The sequence below is a fragment of the Panthera tigris genome, chromosome B3, assembly GCF_018350195.1.
Source record: "Panthera tigris isolate Pti1 chromosome B3, P.tigris_Pti1_mat1.1, whole genome shotgun sequence".
NCBI classification, from domain to species: Eukaryota; Metazoa; Chordata; class Mammalia; order Carnivora; family Felidae; genus Panthera; species Panthera tigris.
The window spans coordinates 50,323,155-50,344,969 of record NC_056665.1 but is presented as its reverse complement, the minus strand read 5'-3'; the positions used below and the strand labels follow the sequence as shown (position 1 = coordinate 50,344,969).

Genomic DNA, 21,815 nt, shown 5'->3' with positions numbered 1-21,815 from the left:
CTCCCACTGAACAATTCTTGAATATCATGTTGTTATCAAGTATTGATCGAATACCAACGTGGCGCTAGGCTAGTGGTTCAAACGTTGATGCCTATTTAACACCTTGGGATCCTTTAAAACAAAACAAAACAAAACAAAAAACTGGTTTCTGACTGGCTACCAACCTAGACATTGATGTAGTTTGTGAGCTGTAACCTGGGCATCAGGATTGTTAAGAGTTGCCCATGGGCGCCTGGGTGGCCCAGTTGGTTAAGCGTCCGACTTCCGCTCAGATCATGATCTCTCAGTCCGTGAGTTGGAGCCCCGCGTCCAGCTCTGTGCTGACCGCTCAGAGCCTGGAGCCTGTTTCGGATTCTGTGTCTCCCTCTCTCTCTGACCCTCCCCCATTCATGCTCTGTCTCTCTTTGTCTCAAAAATAAATAAACGTTAAAAAAAAGAAAAAAGTTTCCCAGATAATCCTAACATGTAGCCAGATTGGGAATCCACTGTTCAAGGCACTTGGTTAGGAGCTAGGAATAAAAGGTAGGCAAACTGAAACCCTTAAAAAATTTGCAATGAAATAAGGGATTCAAGCTTACATTTCTTCGCATTTACAAAGAAACCACTAAAGCCCAGTGACCAACAATGTTCCTAATATTCAGGGCATATATCATAAAAATGGTGAAATTTTACAATCTCTTAAAATGTCTGTTTGTTTTTTTGTTTTGAGAGGTTGTTGAAAATCAGATTGCTAAAGTGCCTTGTGTTTATGTGAAGTGCTAAATGTGAAATATGTGACTTCCATGTTTGAAACATTAAGTAAAATAGATGTGAAAAGAGCCAATTGTTACTGAATTAACACCTCAAAACAGCTACTCTCAAGGGATAATTTAGCCTTCATTTTATATTGTGCTTCAGACTTTGATGTGATGAGAGGATTTTGAAATGCATTTTGAGAATTCTTCTTTTCCTTAGGTTCATATGGTTAAATGATCAGAGATTACATTTTATTTCTATGTGGAAAACCTCTATTAATTTCATGCAAAGCAGGCACTCTTGAATCCTGAGGGAAATGAGAAATTGATGGTTTTTCTTCTAAAAGCATGACAGTTAGGTAGGAGCTAGGCTATGTGTGCTCTAGGGCCTTCACCTTAGGAGGGCCCCAAAAGTCAAGGCACATTAGCAATGATTCTACAGCTCCTGTCCACCTCAACCTGGAGGAATCCTTAGACTCTAGCATATTTCTGAAATAGCAGTATTATGGCATCACCCAGGAGTATCATAGGACAAGCAAAATACAGATTGTCCATTCTGGATTTGGCTAAAGCTGAGGAAGTTTGCTCTAAAAATGGATGCATTACAAATGGGGGGCAGTTGCTCTGTGGCAGGGACTGTAGGCAATGACTCAGTCAGAACAGATACATAGATATAACTGACATGTCCCATAGCATTTAGGATTACACTTATTAACACGTCAGTTACTGAGTTTGCTTGTGAAATCCTAAGATTGAAAAGGATATGGAAAGATCTTAGGGTTTTCTGGTTTCCTGAGAAACTGCCTCTAAGCCATCTAGGAATGATACATTTCCTCATCACAAATATCTCCTTGCTCTTACATCCCCTGGAAGCAATGTCAGAGCAGAATCCGGAGCTTCTTGTTAACTAACCATTAGCTGCCATATGCAATAGAGTGTGAACAGACACATGCTGTGACTTCAAAGGGATATACAGGAGCCAGGAAAGTATGCATGGCTCTGAGCTTCAAATAGAAGAGGCAGCAGAGGGGTGCCTGGGTGGCTCAGTTGGTTAAGAGTCTGACTATGGCTCAGGTCATGATCTCACGGTTTGTGGGTTTGAGCCTGGCATTGGGCACTGTGCTGAATGGCTCATAGCCTGGAGCCTGCTTTGGATTCTGTGTCTCCCTCTCTCTCTGCCCCTCCCTGTTGGTGTGCATCTGCTCGCTCTCGCTCGCTCTCGCTCAAAAAGAAGTAAACATTAAAAAAAAAAAAAGGCAACAGAAGAAGCAATTCTTCTTTGGTCTACCATTGTCTCCTTTCTTTCTCATTCAAAATTTTCTACATATTGTTAAAAGAGCCAGAATTTTTGTAGTGATAGGTTGTAGGAGGAATAACTACTCTGTGCCTGTCATTTTATGTATGCCATCTCATTTAACTCAAATAGCCTGTCAGAAGCTATCTTCATCATCGCCTCAGTCAGTCTTGTAAGGTGTTTCTCTGCTGTATTCCTGTAGTACTCTAGGTCTAAATCTTTATTGGCAAAATGTCTATTTGCCTCACTACAGTGTGTGCTTGAGGGTAGAGGCATTGTTTCTCTTTGAACCATAGCTGCTTAGCATAGTAATTTCACATAATAGATGTTTGAATAATTAAAATTTATTTTAAATTAGTGACTGATACTTGCCAAGGAAATATTAATGGAATGAATAAAGAAAACTAAAGTCAACAAGTAGTTTGCTCAATGTTACATATAGCTATAAATTGATCAACTTGAAATGCAAACCCCAAAGTTCCAACTTCAGGGCAGGGCTTTTCCTGCTATCATAAGTCTGTTTAGATGAAGATGAAATCCAAAAGTAGAGGTCATTGTACATTTTTACAACTTGCCATTGAATGAGCTTTCTGGATATTGTCTTCTAACTTCAAGGAAATGAAAGTTAGGCTTCAAATGGAAGTTGTGAGTTAACTTTGTCACAGAGCTGTAAATTTAAATGGCTCTTAGGACAAGCTTATGAAAAAATAGTCAGATTTCTACTCAATGTTTTGTTTTATGTTGAAGGGATAAGGCATTCTCTCTTTTTCAAACCCAAGGGAGAAAATTTCTATAAATTATAAAATGCTATGGCTAAGTTTATATTTCAGTAAAGCATATAATAAGTGACCTCTTAAGGTGCTTGAGTGGCTCAGTCAGTTGGGTGTCCGACTCTTGATTTCGGCTCAGGTCATGATCCCAGGGTTGTGTGATAGAGCCCTGCTTCGGGCTGTGTGCTGAGCACGGAGCCTGCTTAAAGTTCTTTGTCTTTATCCTTCTGCCTGTCCCCTGCTTCTGTCTCACTCACATTCTCTCTCTAAAAATAAAGAAAAATAAGAGACCTCTTCTAACCTTATGTGGAGTGTCCGCATACTATCATTTTGTTACTTGAACACTCTCCCAACTTATGGGGATACCAGAGTCCAGGTGAAAGGTTAATGTTATGGTCAAAAAGATCAAGAAATCAACATAACTTCGCCATCCACTTATAATACTAAGATGAGCTGGCTAGGGTATTGGAAATTCAACTTTTTGTTTCTACATCTGATATTTTGGCAAATATATGCTGAGAATTGGAGCATATGTGTTCAGTCACAGAAGCACCAAAATATGGTGCCATTAAGTGCAAGACAATTACAGGTGGATATATGTTTTGAGTTTTAATTATCTAGATGATATCTTTTATCTATAGTATCCTGTGTAGAGAGAGATTCTGAACTGCTTTCTAAAGACTTTTTATACAATGGAATCAAAATTACGTGTTTCTTTTTTTTGTTTTTTTCCTCCTAAGAGTCTTATATATCAAGCCTAGGAAAAAAAGTCACTATGAGAAAAGAGAAAGCTAGAAATAATCTTTAATGCTGAACATGTGGAATTAAGGAATACAAAATTGTAAGAGACAAGGTTAGTAAGATACATGATTTTTCCCTTGCTGTATTTGGGTCATTTCATTAGAATGAAAGAAACTAGGAAATGAGAAAAATTGAAACTGCTCCAGCTAAATAATGTGGGTAATTAGAGCAATCTACAGTTGGCTGAAATACAATCAAAGTGACAGGGCTTTTGAAATTCCATCCCCAAAACATTAAAATACAGTTAGAGTATTCTCTACAGAAATGAGGGGCAGGCATGATGTGGTAGGGTGGAAGTAGATGGGGGCGGAAGCTCAAGAATCCATGGAAAGTATAGTGGCTTCATACATGCACAGTCAGCTGGGTGGTCTCACAGTATCACAAAAACCTACCTGCCCCATCTTGCTGCTGCCTCGTGCTGGTCAATCTAGTTATATTTCTTCCATTTAAGCATATTAAAGGATGGAGTGTTCACACAGCAAACACGTGTTTATTGCCTACAACCTGTGGGCACTAGTCTAGGTGCTCAGAATGCTCAGTGATCGAACACAGACATCTACCATCTAGCTCCAGATTCCTGTTCTTAGCTGTCAGGCAATCTTGTCTTAGATGGCCTTTGTCTACAAGACAAAACAAAAGAGAGGGCAAAGGAGTTTGGGATATTAGCAAGGATGTTACTGAAACAATGGATCTTGGAATTTAATTTGCATATGCTGGCAATTGAAAAAAGTGTGTGAAATGGGATAAAATTGGGGGCTCAGAGGGATGGGCAGCTCATGGATTTTGCAGATTGGTCATACTGGGAGAAATTGAACAAGAAAAGTAACAAACTTTGAGCAGGGAATCATTGTGTAGTTGGACGAAGTGTGGGTGATGACAATGTCCTATGGTCCAAGGAATGGATGGTAGAAGAGGAATGGAGGAAAAGATCACTGGAGTTGAGCAGGTCATGGAACTGAGACCGTATTGTTGGCTAGATATTCGTGGGGCTGGTAAAGTATGTTGTGTAGTGTGTGTGTGTGTGTGTGTAAAACATGGACACTCTTCACCTCTGTTTATAAAGTCATTTAGGAGCTATTGAGCACTACCCATAAGGCTGAAAACAGTTTGATATTGCCTTCACAGGAATACTTTATTGCTAAAATAGATTCTGAAATCTAGATACTATTAGTATATGTATATTAGTTATGACAGTACTTAGAGCTTCAGAGTAATATATACAAAGTGGGAATTGACAGAAATGGGAATGTTCTCAAAGTTGTGTTTTTATTTTATTTTACTATTATTATTTTTAGTGTATTTTTTTGGGGGGGGGGCATGTGTGAGCGAGCAGGGGATGGGCAAAGGGAGAGGGAGTCACAGAATCTGAAGCAGGCTCCAGGCTCTGAGCTGTCAGCACAGAGCCAGCTGAGGGGCTCAAACCCACAGACCATGAGATCACCACCTGAGCTGAAGTCAGATGCTTAACTAACTGAAACACCCAGTCACCTTACAAGGTTGTGTTTTTAGAGGGGGTAGTTCTTGTTAATACTTTATTTATTATGCTTTAAATATAAAATCCTCACAACACTGTGACTATACTAAATGTAGTTAATGGTAAATTTTATGTTATATGTATTGTACTACGATTAAGAAAAAATTCCTTCCCACTCCAAGCTAATCATTTTGTTTTACAGCCCAATGATTTTGACTAGCTTGATATAAATACCGATTACTTTCTGTGGTTATTGTTCAACATTCAATTATAGGATATTAAATGAGTAAAGGAAAAGGAGGAATTTGGCCTTATTTTAAATTTGGTTCAAGTCAGCACGCATTTATTGGACTTACTAGTATATGCCAGAAACAGTGCTCAGCCTTGTGTGGAAGGCAGTGGCAAACACTCAGTAGTCCCTGGAGCTCATAGTTTAGCAGGAAAGAAAGAAGCATCAATAAATGAATCTCTGGGTGTTCCTGGGTGGCTCAGTTGGTTAAGCATCCGACTCTTGATTTTGGCTCAGATTGTGATCTCAGGATCTATGAGTTCAAACACCGTGTTGGGCTCTGTGCAGCCCAAGTGGAGGCTGCTTGGGATTCTCTCTTTAACCCCCTCTCTCTGCCTCTCACCTGCTCATGCTTGCGTATGTGCACACATGCGTGGTCTCTCAAAATAAATAAAAATAAACCCCTATCTCTTATGAAACAAACTGATCAAAGATTACAACACAAGCTTAGACTGTTTTGGTGGGTGTAGAAGGAGACTGAGGGTGATCTTGTTCCTTATTTTCAGACCACTTACAAAGTAGTCAAACAATTCTAAGATACGTTTCTTGTGTAAATTAGTTGCAACATGAAAATCTATAGAGCCACTACTTAAAGAGAGCTGATGGGCTATGCAGAATTTTTGCACAGGGTTTGTCATTCAGTCCCTTCCATCACCCTAGCAATAACAAAGTGTTTTAAACATTGGGTTTAAGTTTCTAGAGTCAGAACCACCTCAAACTTGGACAGCTCTAGAGACACCTCACAATGTCTTTTTGCCCCCAAAAGTTTGATCTAAATTTCAAATGCATTCAGTCTCAGGGTCCCACATGACTGCCTAATTTAGAGAATTAATTTTGTCTCCTTGTTCCTCTACTGCCAAGATCAGTGTGAAATGAATGCCTGTGCTTGCTGTTTGCACCTGGTCCTAAAGCCTTTGTACTGCCTAATTTTCAGAGACAGATCTCATATTCGGGGAAATCCGAATGCATATGATGCTGGTGTCTCAACCTAATGATGAGGAAACATAATTCCTGACTTGTCTGAAGTTATACAGCCTTGTGATTAGTTAGGAGAAGACTGGCTTTTTGATCCCCATCACATGCTCCCCCTACTACCTCTGCCTGGCATCTTCTTTTTTACCCTGTGTGTGTTTTTTACCTAGTGTGATAAATTATCATATGTATTGTTGCTTGAGAGATTTCATGGCAATGTTTTCTGTATTAACTCTCACAATCTAGAGGAGATCCAAGCTGCAATATTAAAGTAGAAACTCAGTGTGGGATGTATTCTGATCAACACAGATCATATATCTTATGGCAAAGTTTTTCATAAAGTGAATTTCTATTTACATTTTCTATGGACTTTATTACAAAATCTCAGCTGGGTATCACTGTAGTAGAATTAAATAGAAAAAGCAGATCTTGAAAGATCACATTACAGAAGGAAAAATTAAGACATTTTAATGTAGTGAGGTAGCTAGGAGGCAACATTTAAAACTGCCTGCAAAAGCCTCCCCACCCCCCTCCCCTTTTTTAAACCTTTTTATAGCTTCTATTTACAGAGAACATTGAGGTCACTCCCTTACTCTGGCTAATTGCAGGCACTAAGGAGATGAACTATCCTAAATAGTTGTATCATTTTCACCCATTTCATGCAGTTATTACAGGGCCATTTGCTTTTGAGTAGAATCAGATCTGGGTGGAGAACCCTACCCTGCCATTTTCTTGTCAGGCAAATAAGTAACCCTTGTAAGTTTTAGTTTCCTTATCTGTGTAATGGGGTAAAAACTACCTTATTGAGTGTTTGCAAGATCTGTATGGGATGCTCTAGTAGACTACCATGTGTGGAGCCCCTCACATTATACCTCTTCCCTGTAAACGGTAGTTGGGTTTTACAGGATCACACGAATGGCACCAGAGTGTTCATATCCTCCCTTGGTTAAAGTTTGACTTTCTTAGTCTACTAGTGCACACTTAAAAAAACAAAACAAAACAACAACAACAAAAAACCTTTCTAAATAAGAGAAGCCCGCAGAGCTATTCCCTGGATGTAAGAATAAACTGTGACAAAAATAAAACTTTGACTTGAGATTACCATGAGCATGTTTCCATTCAGTGTGAAGTAAAGATGTGGTTTGGAAACGACTCCATTTGCTACCTCAATCGTAATTAGCCACCTATACAACTTGGATTCCAAAGTAAATTATTTTGGGGTGGTGGGGCATAATTTGTCTAATCTTACCATTTTAATAGTCAACACTTTCATATCCATTTTAACTAATCCTAATGGCAAATACACACTCTCAACTTGTGTGCAGCCAACTACTCATCCTCTTCCCAACTCTGCACATACTAAGTTGTTTTCCTTCGTCGCACATCTCCGGAGTTTTTGTTGGTGTTTTCAGTGTCTTACTGGCTTTAGTGACCTATTGCTTACACATAACGTATATAAGTTTAAGTTACACAACATGATTTGATACACATATATATTATGAAAACCTTATTACCACAATAAGGTTAGTTGATACTTTCCTCTTCTCATATAATTATGATTTTGTGTGTGATTTTGTATGCATTTGTGTGTTTGTGTGGTGATAGTGTTTAAGATCTACTCTCACTTTCAATATAAAATGAAGTAGTTAGTCACCTGAACTTACTCTAGTTGGAAGTTGATACTTTTGACCAATATTTCCCCATTTTCCTGACCCCTAACCCCCAACAACTACCATTCTCTGTTTCTATGAGGTCCACTTGATTAGTTTCCATATATAAGTGATCTACTCTAGTTTTGTATATTCTATAGCAAGCAAAGGAAATGATGCATTTATTTTAAATTATCCTTAGAGATGGGTAAATTACAAAATTATAAAAAAGCTCAAAAGTGTGTGTGTGTATGTATGTATGCATTCTTTGCCTAAATATATGGATGAGCAAAATTCCACAATTGAGTGAATGCCTGCTTTCTGACTGCCCCCAGATCTTCTGTGCTTCCCTTTGCTTTACCCCTGAGGTTTTGTTGCAGCCAACAGCCACTAAACAATGTCCTGGAGCATTCTGGGGCACTCCAGACAAAGGAGCATGGCTCAGCAGAGGGATACTAGTCTTTGCCAAGTCCTGCCCACTTACCCAACACCTGGCCATGTGTCCTTGGGTGCTTTGGTGCTATTCTGCCACCCTCCCCCCGCCCCCCAACAAGTTTACTCTGGAAGCCTTCCCCTCTGAATCATTTGTCCTCCATAAATTGACCTGTTAGCTAAGAGTTGCTGCAGTCTGAGAAAACCTGCCTTTAATCTCTTCATAATGAAGGATGAATACATAAATGAACATGGGGATGTTTTTATCACTGGGATCAGGGAAATGGCACACAAGTGTTAAAAGCAAGTTTAGAAAGTACATTTGAATCCTGATTTTGATACTGTGTGACCTCTGTAAGCCTTCATTTCCCTAATAATGGAAGTATTAAATTGGTTAATGTCTGCAAGTGACTAGCATAAGAACTAGTTTTACAAATGGGTAATGTTACTGCTGTAACATAATAGGTGTTACTGAATACCTCCTACCCTGCATCCTCCTCACTCCAAACATATGAGATAATGTTCCTTATACAAGTAAGTACTATAGCAGAATAAATTCAACCTCAAAATGTCAAGAATTTGGGGGGAAAGTGAGATGGCATGGAAATTAGAAACTCCTTTCCTATTCTTCATTTATTCCTCTTTGTGTCTTCTTGACTTGTGTTTCTATAATCAAACTTGAGGAACAGTCTTACACTCCTGTTTTTTGTCTAAACAATAGCATCAAGCTTATATCTCATAATGCTAAGCATTTTGCTGGATTAAGGAATATTATTTTCTACACTGACAACTTTAATGAAGAGATCATATAAATAAATGTATGGATCATTATATGACCAATGGAATGGGAAACACAGATTGAAAGCTAATCAGCTAATGCTTTTTAGATATTACTCCTTAAAAATACGATATTTGAGCAAATACTCTGATACATTATTTCACTATAAATATGGTTTATTTCAAGTGTGTGGTTTGACTTTCAGTGTTACTTTCAAATGTCTATGTGTGTTTGAGTGTGAGTTGATTACACTCTGAGTCCATCCCAATTTTTTGGCAGAGCATGTGTCTGATGGATTCTCTTAGTTCCATTGGAGACTTGAGCAAACTTATCTGCCTCAAGACGCAAGGAAACCTGTAAGATGCTGACTGCTCCTTTTCAGTGTTTCAGCATTCGTCAGGTAACTGGCTGCAAAAAAGAATACTGCATTATTAAAGAGAGGAGAGGAGTGGATTGAAGCATGGTTTTTAGTATCTTTTTTTTTTCTTCTCCAGACATAAAATGGAATCACAGAGGAGAGCTTCTGCTCTAATTAATTTTTCCCTTGGTTAGAATATCAGCCTTCTCATCTCTGCTGCCCTCATCAGAACCACCTGAAGGTAATAACTAATAAGGGTTCATCTGCCATCTTTTGTACATGACAAAATTCTGACTGCCTAGAAATCATAGGTAGTAAGTTTTCACGGTCTGAAAAAAGTCATAACAAAGCCTTTTGTATCGTTGCTTCCATCATAGGATTTTTCATCTTACTTTATGAAAGTCAGAAGGCTGTTGTTACTGTCCTAATTCTAAATTGACACAGAAGGTAGGTTATGTTTTTTTTTAAATGAAATTTATTGTCAAGTTGCTTTCCATACAACACCCAGTGCTCATCCCAACAGGTGCCCTCCTCAGTACCCATCACCCACCCTCCCCTCCCTCCCACCCCCCATCAACCCTCAGTTTGTTCTCAGTTTTTAAGAGTCTCTTATGGTTTGGCTTCGCCTCTCTCTCTAACCTTTTTCTTTCCTTCCTCTCCTCCATGGTCTTCTGTTAAGTTTGTCAGGATCCACATAAGAGTGAAACCATATGGTGTCTGTCTTTCTCTGTGTGACTTATTTCACTTAGCATAACACTTTCCAGCTCCATCCATGGTGCTACAAAAGGCCATATTGCATTCTTTCTCCTTGCCACATTCCATTGTGTATATAAACCACAATTTCTTTATGCATTCATCAGTTGATAGACATTTAGGCCCTTTCAATAATTTGGCTATTGTTGAAAGTGCTGCTATAAACATTGGGGTACAAGTGCCCCTATGCATCAGCACTCCTGTATCCCTTGGGTAAATTCCTAGCAGTGTTATTCTGGGTCATAGGGTAGATCTATTTTTAATTTTTTGAGGAATCTCCACACTGTTTCCCAGAGTGGCTGCACCAGTTTATGTTTTAATGACTTTACAGAAGGGTTCTGGCATTGAGAGAATGCTTTTTGAAACACAAATTAGATGTACCAGCAGGGGGCGAGCATTAGCCATGAGAAAGGCTCAGTGTTAACCACCATTTATAGAGGTTAATACTCCCCTTTTATGCACTCACATGCTTGTGCTTAATTGTTTGGGGGATTTTAAAAGCTTTAACATTTAAATTATATGACCTCTGTTGCAAGAAGACCCTCAATTGCTGTTTTTATAGTTTACCAAATTATACCCAGACTTTTGTGATTAAAAAAAAAAAATGCTTTCTGTTTTGGTGAAGATAGTTTGGAATTGCAGGATGTATCAAGCTTTGAGTTAAATCAAACATTTCTGGGTTTAAACCTCTGAGAGCTGTGTGACCTGAAGCAAATACTGTGACTTGTCTGAATTTCAGTTTCCTCATAAGAGAAATGGGGATGATAAGGTTATTTACCTCCTGTGTGGAAATAGATATATGAGATAAAATATGTAAAGGATTTAGCTCTATCTGCCATTTGGTAAAGTCCTGGTAAGTATTCTATATCACCAGCAATGAGTACAGATTCTGGGAAAGAGTAGACCCACAAAAATAGGAATAATACCCATTGGAGAAGCCCTGCTAAGAGTAGATTTGGAAAGGCTTATGACAGGATGAGTCGGCAGAACTGAAGGGCGGACAAAATGCTCAAGGAAGTCTGATGTATGTTTCAGCTAGCAGAGGTGAATCCACACAAGAGTACCTAGCCAATGACTAAAGTTCACGGTTCACAAACCTAAAATAACTAAGAAATTGTCAGGGGAATTGAGTGCTACACATGGAAATGGAAATAAAACAGCCCGGATGGTTTTATATCCAGAAACATAATTTACAGTTAAGCAATCGTATCAGGACAGAGGGATTTTCTGCATCTATTTCAACACCCTAGCCCTTTCTGGCAGGATCCAGTGAAGAACATATCTTTTGGAGTTTGGCAAATCACAAACAGGCCCATCTGTTGTGGAAGGAAATAGTCTTTACCCATTGCTCTTTTATAGTTTGGAGTCTTGACAGATGAAAAGATGTGAGCTTGGGAATCAAAAATGGGTTACAATTGCAGGAAATAAAATCAGAAAGGACCAACATGTTTATGGAGTAGAATGAGCACTGAGAGGTCTCCCAGGAAAGACTGTATCTACCTCTTTATACTGAACTATGTATTCAGGGGACAGCTAAATCAAACAGCTTGATAAAACGAGTTTGGCAACAAATTGACAATTTTGCAGGGATGTTCATCTCCTTGCTGAAAAGAGAAGTTGAAAAGGATTGATCTGTCTCCCTAAATCCTAAACACTCTGTGGATGTAGTATTTTAAGTCTAAGAATTATATTTAGTGCCACACGATATTTTTACAGTTATTTTACAGAGCTATCCCTATGGTATCCATGAAAAGTAGATAAAAATGATCTTTCTTCAAATAATTACTGGGTATTATCCCGTATTTCTCTACACTCTGAGGTATGCAATGATCTCACTCAGGCAAAATAAATTCTGAAGTGATGCTTAGGTATTATTCTGGGGTATTTAAATACACATCTAAATAAAACAGGCCTGAGTACTTCCCTGACCTAGACATCTATTAAATTAAAGGCTTGGCTTACATTATTGAAACGTCATATATATGAAATACATATTCATATATACGTGAAATGTCATATTTTTCTAAAACTGTCTTTGAGAAATAAACTCTTATCCAGGGTCAGCACCAGGTGACGATTTGACAAGCAGGAAGCAAATTTACAGCTCTTTGGGTCCTCAGAGGCTGTGACAGCGGCCAGTATCACTGAAGGGAGATGGGAGCTCAGCTTAAAGCCATGTTAGGTTGTCATCCACAATCCTACGTGTATGTCACATGCTAAGGTGATTTCTGCATTTCCATACTCTCTGTGAAGGTAGAGGCTTAGCAAGACTTTCCCCCCAAAGGTGGAGGTACATTTTTCTTTTGCAGTACTGTTGTCATAATAGAGATTGTCATCAAGATCTCTCATGTGAAGTTAAGTAGTGCACCAGGATCCTCCAAAGTCACGTCTCATAGTATTTATAAGTGGTCTGTGACATTCTTAAGGCTGAAATAGTTTGGGCTATGGTCAGCTTCCATTTGCACGTCTGTTAGGCAAGAAAATGTGATTGTGCAAGAAAGGAATGGTAATGATCTATATTTTTCTCTTTGTGCTAATAAACACTAAATTTTGATTTATAAAGGTATAGAGCTATTGGCACATCATATTCACACAGGCCAAATAAACTTATTCTTTTGCAACCTGATCATTAGGCATAAGATGACTTTAACTATGTTTTATTATATAAAAATCTTAAACCTAGTAAGTGGGAAGATTATAATGAACTCCCATGTGTCTATCAACTGGCTTCAGTGATGATTAACCCAAGACCAGTCTTTCATCTATACCCCATCCACTTCTCCTCAGCCTAATTTGAAGCAAATCTCAGATATTTTATCATTTCGTCCTTAAATATTTCAGGATGCATCTTTAAAATATTTAAACACTTTTAACATAGCCTTCCATAACATTGCTTCTCTAACATTATTAAATCAACTTTTGGATGTTTAAATTCTCAATTATCTCAAAGATTTTGTCTTTCCTCCTCTTTCCCCTCTTCCTCTTCCTTCCTCCTTCTTTCTCTCCTTCTCTCCCCTACTAATTAGATTCCGAATAAAATCTAAATATTGAATTTATTTGTCTTTTAAATGTGCTTCAATCTATATTTCCTTCCTTTATTTTTTCTGCTTTTTATTTTTTCTTTCAAAGTTTACTGCTTAAAGAAACTGTTTTAGAAGGAGTTTTACAGAGTTCTCACATTCTGGAATCTGTTGATTAGATCCCTGTGGCATACTTAACACATTCTATGATTTATATTTTACGTAAATCAGTAGTTGATCTACTGGCTTGATTAGGCTCAGGTTCAAGCATCTTTGATACGATTATTTCATAAGTAGCTGCATATACCTTTCCATAAAAGACACATTATATTTTTCTGTTTTAAAATGTTAACAACTGATGTTCAATATGACCAATTTTTATGCCATATCCCCATTCATTTGGATTATCTGAAGTTCTGTTTATAGTGTACTTCTCAAGGTGAGAACACAAGAATATTGTTTGATTTTTGTATGTTTAAAGAACTTTGTACATCAGAAAAACACAGGCGCCTGGGTGGCTCAGTCGTTGAAGTGTCCGACTTTGGCTCATGTCGTGATCTCACAGTTTGTGAGTTCGAGCCCCACATCGGGCTCTGTGTTGACAGCTTAGAGCCTGGAGCCTGCTTCAGATTCTGTGTCTCCCTCTCTCTCTGCTCCTCTCCTGCTCATGCTCTCTGTCTCCTTAAAAAAATTTTTTTTTAAAAATCAGTATTGCACTAGTTTCAGGTGTACAATATAGTGATTCAGTAGTTGTATACATTTTACTTACATCATCCATTTCCCCCCACCCACCTCCCCTCTGGTAAATATCAATTTGTTTTCTGTATTTAAGAGTCTGGTTTTTTTCTTTGTTTTGTTTATTTTCTTTGTTTCTTAAATTCCATATATGAGAGACATCCTGTGGTATTTGTCTTTATCTCAGTTATTGCACATAGTATTGTACCCTCTAGATCCATCCATGTTGTTGCAAATGGCAAGATTTAATTCTTTTTTATGGCTGAGTAATATTCCATTTACCTACCTCTTAGTTATCCATTTGCCTAACAGTAGACACTTGGGTTGCTTCCATAATTTGGCTATTATAAATAATGCCATAATAAACATAGGGGTGCATACATTTTTTGAAAGGGTATATTCCTATTCTTTGGGTAAATACCCAGTGGTGGAATTACTGGACCATATGTTCTATTTTTAAATTTTTGAGTGATCTCTCTGTTTTCCACAGTGGCTATATCAGCTTCTACCAACCGTGTGCAAAGGTTCCTTTTTTTCTACTTCCTTGCCAACAATTGTTATTTCTTGTGTTTTGATTTTAGCCTTTCTGAAAAATGAGGTGATGTCTAATTGTGATTGTTATTTGCGTTTCCCTGATGATTAGTGATATTGAGCATCTTTTCATAAGCCTATTGGCTATCTGTATGTCTTCTTTGGAGAAATGTCTATTCAAGTCTTCTGCCCATTTTTAATTATTGTGTGTGTGTGTGTGTGTGTGTGTGTGTGTGTGTGTGTGTGTGTGTGTTGAGTTGTATAAGTTCTTTATATATTTTGGATATCAACCCATTATTGGATACATCATTTACAAATTATTTTCTCTCATTTGGTAGGTTGTTTTTTGGTTGATGGTTTTCCTTGCTATGCAAAAGGTTGTTATTTTGGTGTAGTGCTAATAGTTTAATTTTGCTTTTGTTTCCCTTGCCTCAGGAGCCATATCTAGAAAAATGTTTCTATGGCTTATGTCAAAAAGATTACTACCTGTATTTTCTTCTGGGAGTTTTATGATTTCAGGTCTAAAATTTAGATCTTTAATCACATTTTGAGTTTATTTTCTGTGTACTGTAAGAAGGTAGTTCAATTTCATTCTTTTACATGTAGCTCTTCAGTTTTCCCATAATTTGTTGAAGAGACTTTTTCCAATTGTATATTCTTGCCTCCTTTGTCATAGATTAACTGACCATGCAAGTGTGGCTGTATTTCTGGGTTCTCGGTTCTGGTGATCTGTGTGTCTGTTTTTGTGCCTGTACCCCACTGTTTTGATTACTACAGCTTTGTAGTATAATGTTGAATTCTGGGATTGTGTTAGCTCAAGTTTTATCTTTTTCAAGGTTGCTTTGGCTCTTCAGGGTCTCTGTAGTTCCCACAAATCTTAGGATTATTCCAGTTCTCTGAAAAAAGGTGTGTTTTTTTTTTCCTTTTTTCCTTATAAGTAACTTGGTCTTTAGTTCTGGATGTGAAATCATTAGCAGAACACTGCTGGCATTGATTTTTATGGATTAACTTTTCCAGGTATGCAATGTGTCTTCTGAAACAACACATTTCAATTTTTTTTTGTTTTAAATTTGAAGAAATTTTCCTTCATTTAAAGTTTTCCTTTTTCCCCCCTGTTCAGATCCTTCTATTACATGCCTGTTACATTTTCTTTGCCTAGCTTTTATAGCTGTAATTTTTTCTTGAATTACTTTTACTATTTTAAATATTTTTAATTAAAAAAAAATTACTCATTTTGCTTGTAGTTCTCAAAGTATTATCAGTTGTGTTTATGCATATTGTGTTCTTTCATTTCTAAAATAATTTTTCTGTTTTTTCTTACTTTTATAACCTTCTTTATTGGTTTTCTTAAAAAAATTTTTTTAATGTTGGTTTATTTTTGAGAGAGAGACACAGAGCACAAGCAGGGGAGGGGCAGAGACTGAGAAGGAGACACAATCTGAAACAGTCTCCAGGCTCTGAGCTGTCAGCACAGAGCCCAATGTCTGCGCTTACTCTTGGGAACAGTGAGATCATGACTTGAGCCAAAGTTGCATGCTTAACCAACTGAACCACCCAGGCACCCTGTGGTTTTTCTAATTGTAACTTACATTACTCTTTCATAGCTTATATCAGTATCTTAAATTGTAGCTCTTTGGAAATACTACCTTTTTTATTTTTTAAATTTTTATTTATTTTTAGGTTACTTCTTTTTAAAATCTGTTTTGTGGGGTTTTATGTCATGTTTTTACTTTCTAGGGGGATATTTTTGTTTTTGAAAATTTGCATATGGGAGCTGTATTTTTCTACTCACTTTTTCGCAAAATTAGTTTGTAAGAACATTGATTTTTTGCAGTCATTGTGAGCTGAAGTATGTAGTTGCTGATCTCAAATGACTGACTGTGTTTTTAAGTGAGTGCCTTTGTTTTTGGGTTCTCCTGTTCTCAAGTCATTTATATATCTTATTGCTTCCTTCTATTTCTTCTCCTACAAAAGTTGAAAGTAGGAGGGTCTTGTAGCTGTTTATATTTGGGGACGAAAATGTCTTATCAACTATTTTTCATTATTGGCTGTTTCTGGGATTTTGATTTTGGTATTTAGTTACTGTCTAGTTTTAAATGGTATTCCCTTGAACTAGTCTTGGAGGACAGCTCAACCTAAAGATTAAGGTGCCGGTACGAAGGAAAGGAGAAGCATAAATTATGTTAAATTCTATTGCTCTATCAAGTATTTGTCTTTCTGTTTGGCACAAGCCAGTTTGTTGAAATTGGTTTGGTGGTTCCATGTAGATAGTAATGAACAGTGTCAATTGTGATGAGTTACTTAAAGAAAAGTTATCCTTAGATCAGTAGATTCTAGAAAGCCTTTGTTCTTAAATAGGTAGCTTCATTTTTTTTCCTTTGACCTCTGTGTCTCAGTATATTTTGCTTATTTAACTTGGAGAATTTCTGAGAACCAATGAACATGACTGGGTTTTGATTCATACATGCATTCTGTGCACAATGGGGACTAACCCTGATGGTAAAATGGGATTGTTTTCATGGCTTTGGAAACTTGGCTTTGGGTACTAAAAGAAAAAGTATCCTTACACTCTGGGCCAGAGGGGAATGTGGCCCAACTCCTTGTATATTAGAGCATTCTTTAGAGAGTAGTTAAGAGACTATATGATACATTATAAAAGCTAATTTCTCCAGGCAGTCCCAGTGGGTTTTGACTTTTGCTGTGAGAACTAGTTCCTTAGTTTTAAGATTCAGCTCATAGTTGCCTTTAGTGAATTAAGCAGGGGCCCCTGATATTGGAAGGCTTCTATCAGTCTAAGAGTATGGCACTGGTAAGGACAGTGGAAACTTGTAAGATATCATATACTTCTCCGGATAAGGGAGAACTGAAGGAAAATAGTGTGAGGAAGCAGAGACGCTCAGGACATTGAGTGACCAAGGAAAGAGGGTTTCAGTATAATCACTGAAACTCTGGGAGGAGCTTTTGGAATCAAAGCCTATCAACTAACAATAGCTTGTGGAAGCCACCGATACCAAGAAGTATCAGAAACAATGTTGGGCTAAGGAAAGATCTTAAGTCCTAAGGTCTAATAAAGTTCCCATATTTGGGGTTCTCTATAAGAAAAGTGGAGTTACTCTTGTTTTTATGTGTCCTCTTGGGAAAAGATCCGATTTTCTTATCTCTTTGAGCTTTATAGCAAGAATCAAAAGCTGATGTCCAGTAAGCAAAGAACCCATGGTATTACTGCATTTCATTTTTACATGAAGATGGTTTTAAACATCACAAGTATTGCCTAAGTTTCCAGATTTCTAGTCTGTTTTGAAAAACAAGCAGATTTCTTTGGTGCTACTGTCATTAGGCAGCTATTCCTTTCATACAGGCCCTATCCTTTGTGGTGTACTATAGTCCCTACATCTTTGAATTTTACCACACTCAACTGACTCAAACCATTGACACGACCTGGTTCATTAGATCATTAGATCCATGTTAGATCATTAGGGCCATTTGTGATTCCAACTTGTGTCTTTCAAGAGAAAGAGAAAAATTATATTCTGAATACTTGAATTGAGTTTGCCATCCAGAAACTCTGGAGTTCTAGAGATCTCAGACTCACAGATTATAGTAGAAGGCATAGTCCAGGGAAAATGACCGTAGGCTGAAAAAGAAGTGAAGAAGAGTCAGAGCAGAATGTCATTGGACATAAGCCTAAGAGAGACAAGAGTGAGGATGGAAAGCGCCTGAGAAATGTGAGGCACCTAAGTACAGCCCCCATTCATTCTTTTAAGGAGCTTGAGTTGGAGACAGTTCCAACATTCTCTTCTCTATCTCAAGCAAGAACTTGATAAATTATTTCTGAATGTTAATACGTAGTTCAACATAATACCCCAAAGATAGCAATGTTTTTAAAATAAAAATTGTGGTAAAAAAAACCCATAACATAAAATATGTCTTTTTAATAATTTTTAAGTATATAGTTCAGGAGTGATAAGTATATTCATATTGTCTAACAGGTACGTAGAACTTTATCTCATGAAACTAAAACTCTATTCCCATTGAACGACTTCTCACTTTTCTTTCCCCAGTCTCAGACAATGACCATTCTAATACTTTACAATTCTATAAAGTAATTTGACTACTTTATGTACCTCATATAAGTGGCATCACACAGTATTTGTCTTTTTGTGACTACTTTATTTCACTTAGCATAATGTTCCATAGCTTTATCTGTGTTGTGACATGTGACAGGATTTCCTTTTTTAGGTTGGATGATAATCTATTGTTTGTATCTACTATGTTTTCTTCATCTGTTTATCCATTGATGGACTTTTGGTTTGCTTCTATCTCATGGTTATTATGAATAATGCTGCAGTGAACATGGGTACACAAATACCTCTTTGAGATCTTGCTTTCAATTCATCTGGGTTTATATCCAGAAGTGGGATTGCTGGGTTATATGGTAATTCTATTTTTAATTTGTTGAGGAAACTCCCTACTGTTGGTGACGAAACTGCATGGTGGCTGCACCATTTTATATTCCCACCAACAGTGCAGAAGAGTTACGATTTCTCCATATCTTTGTTCATATTTGTTCTTTATTTAATTTTTGGATAGTGGCCATCCTAATAAATGGGAGGTGATATCTCATTGTGGTTGTGATTTCCGTTTCTCTAATGATTAGTGACCTTGAGTATATTTTCATAGGCTTGCTATTTGTATATGTCTCATATATTTGCCATTTTTATATGTTGGCCACTTGTATATATTCTTGGAGTATTCAAGTCTTTTCCCATTTTTTAAAAAATTTATTTATTTGACAGAAAGAGCTGGGGAAGAGTGGAGACAGGGAGAAAGAGAGGGAGAAGGAGGGAGAGAGAGAGAGAGAAAGAATATATCCCAAGCAGGCCCCACACTGTCAGTGCAGAGCCCGAAGCGGGGCTCAAACTCATGAAACATGAATTCATGACCTGAGCCTAAATTTAGAGTCAGATGCTTAATCGATGGAGCCACCCAGGCACTACATCCTTTGCCCATTTTTAAATTGGGTTATTTGTTTTGGGTTGCTGAGTTGTTAAAAGTTCCTTACAGATTCTGAATATTAACCTTTTATCGGATAAAGACCTATAGAACAATGGAATAGAATACAGAGCTCAGAAATAACTTCCTGTATCTGGTCAGATGATCTTTGACAACAGTGCCAAGATCACACAGTGGAGAAACAATAGTCTTCGACAAATGGTGTCAGGAAAACTAGATATCCACGTGCAAAAGAATGAACCTGGACCTTTACACCATATACAAAAATTAACTAAAAGTGGATTAAAGGCCTTAAGTGTGAAGACTAAAATTATAAAAATCCTAGAAGAAAATATGGGGGGAAAGCTTCAAGACGTTGGATTTGGCAATGACTTCTTGGATATGACATCTTAAAGCACAGGCAACAAAAGCAAAAATAGGCCAATGAAACTACATCAAACTGAAAAATTTCACATCAGAGGAAACAATCAATGGTGAAAAGGCAACATACAGAATGGGAGAAAGTATTTACGGGAAGCTGTATTTTTAATTTAGTATAGGATGATCTATTAGTGCCAAAAAAAGTGTCTACTGGCTGTTGAAATTATAGGTGTTAAGAGAACCATGTTTTTTAAGCAGAATACCTTTCCAGAATTGTTGAAAATGCTTATTTTGGGGGCGCCTGGATGGCTCAGTTGGTTAAGCATCCGACTTCAGCTCAGGTCATGATCTCACAGTCGGCGAGTTCGAGCCCCGTGTCAGGCTCTGTGCTGACAGCTCAGAGCCTGGAGCCTGCTTCTGATTCTGTGTCTCCCTCTCTCTCTGCCCCTCTCCTGCTCATGCTCTGTCTCTCTCTGTCTCAAAAATAAATAAAAACATGAAAAAAATTTAAAAATGCTTACTTTATTTCAAGGTATATGTTGGAAAACTGGTAAATTCATCTGCATGGGGGAAACTTTGATGATCTCCCTTTTAATTTTTATATGATGCTGTAAGATACTACTTTCTTCTCCCACCTTCCAAAGGTACAGCATTTCCTCTTCCAAGCACCCTTAAATGAATGATAATGATGATGATAACAATAATGGCTGATACTCTGTCAAACTCTTTATATTTTTCAGGTATTTAATCTTTAAAACAAACACATAAATTTATAGGTGCTCTTCATTTTATAGATGCCCCATAAATCAAAATTACCAACTGTATCTAAGTGCTATGATGTCTGAATTACCCTAAAAAGACTATGGTTTCATTGCTTTAACTTTCTCTTCCTCCAAGTGACATACTTGATTAATTTAAAACATAGCCTTGGTTAGTTACAGAGTCTTTCTCAGTAGAATAGCCAAAGTAACCAAAGAAGTGCTGAAGAATAAATAAAGGGCAAAGACATGGAAAGTGAAAACCTCTAAAGACAAAGTTAATATAGTTCACAGTTAAGCCAGAGCCAACACTTCTGATGATAGTTAACAGAGGGTCTTTCTCCCTGCCTCCAAACCAGAAATCAGGGTTTTGTTTTTGCTTTTTTTTGTTCCAGGCCTGCAGAGTGTGTAGATGTGTTCTCTGGAGAAAAACAACTAGGAAACTGAGCAGAATATGAATGTCATGTAAAAGAAAGATACAATGTCCAATTACATTAAATAAAATGCTCTAAGTGAATATATTTTTGATGAAAGTATTTTAGACCATTTCAATGAAATCTGTTCTTGACTTTATGGTTTGTATGCATCCTAGACCATTATTAATTTAGGTGGAAAACACTATTAGTATGAGTCATTAATCATTGCTTACAACAGAAACTGGGCAATTAAAATCACTTTAATCCAAAAATGGTTTTAAGACACCTGTTGGACAAAGCATATATCTTCATGAATTTTGAATCTATGAGTTTCTGGGCAATAATGATTCTCACCCAGTCATCATGGAGCTCCTATTGAGGTCATTTTCATTGTTCTTGGAATGATTAGCATGTATTAAGTAACTCCTGAAATACTGGCAGGTAATATGATTCAAAATTATACTCAATTTTCACAAGAAAAGAAATCATTACTGTTCTTGGAAGGAAAATATAAGAATCATCGGTTTATTACTGTGTATATAAATGTTTTATCGGAGACATTTCTTCTAATATTCTGCAAGATCAAATTATGTATGAACTTTGTTGTCAAGCATATGAAAATGTCTAGTGGGCATAAAACATTTAGCAAACAAATATAAATCATTAAAATAATAATTT

General features: G+C 37.2%; 1 long non-coding RNA gene across 1 annotated transcript; it reads left to right on the top strand.

Annotated features, from left to right (window-relative positions):
- The first annotated feature begins 9,510 nt into the window (after window positions 1–9,510).
- LOC122239223 lies at window positions 9,511–21,193 on the top strand. The gene is made up of 4 exons (XR_006218176.1): window positions 9,511–9,593; window positions 9,688–9,792; window positions 9,929–9,998; window positions 21,117–21,193. It is a non-coding gene; the product is annotated as an uncharacterized LOC122239223 (long non-coding RNA).
- Window positions 21,194–21,815: the final 622 nt, after the last annotated feature.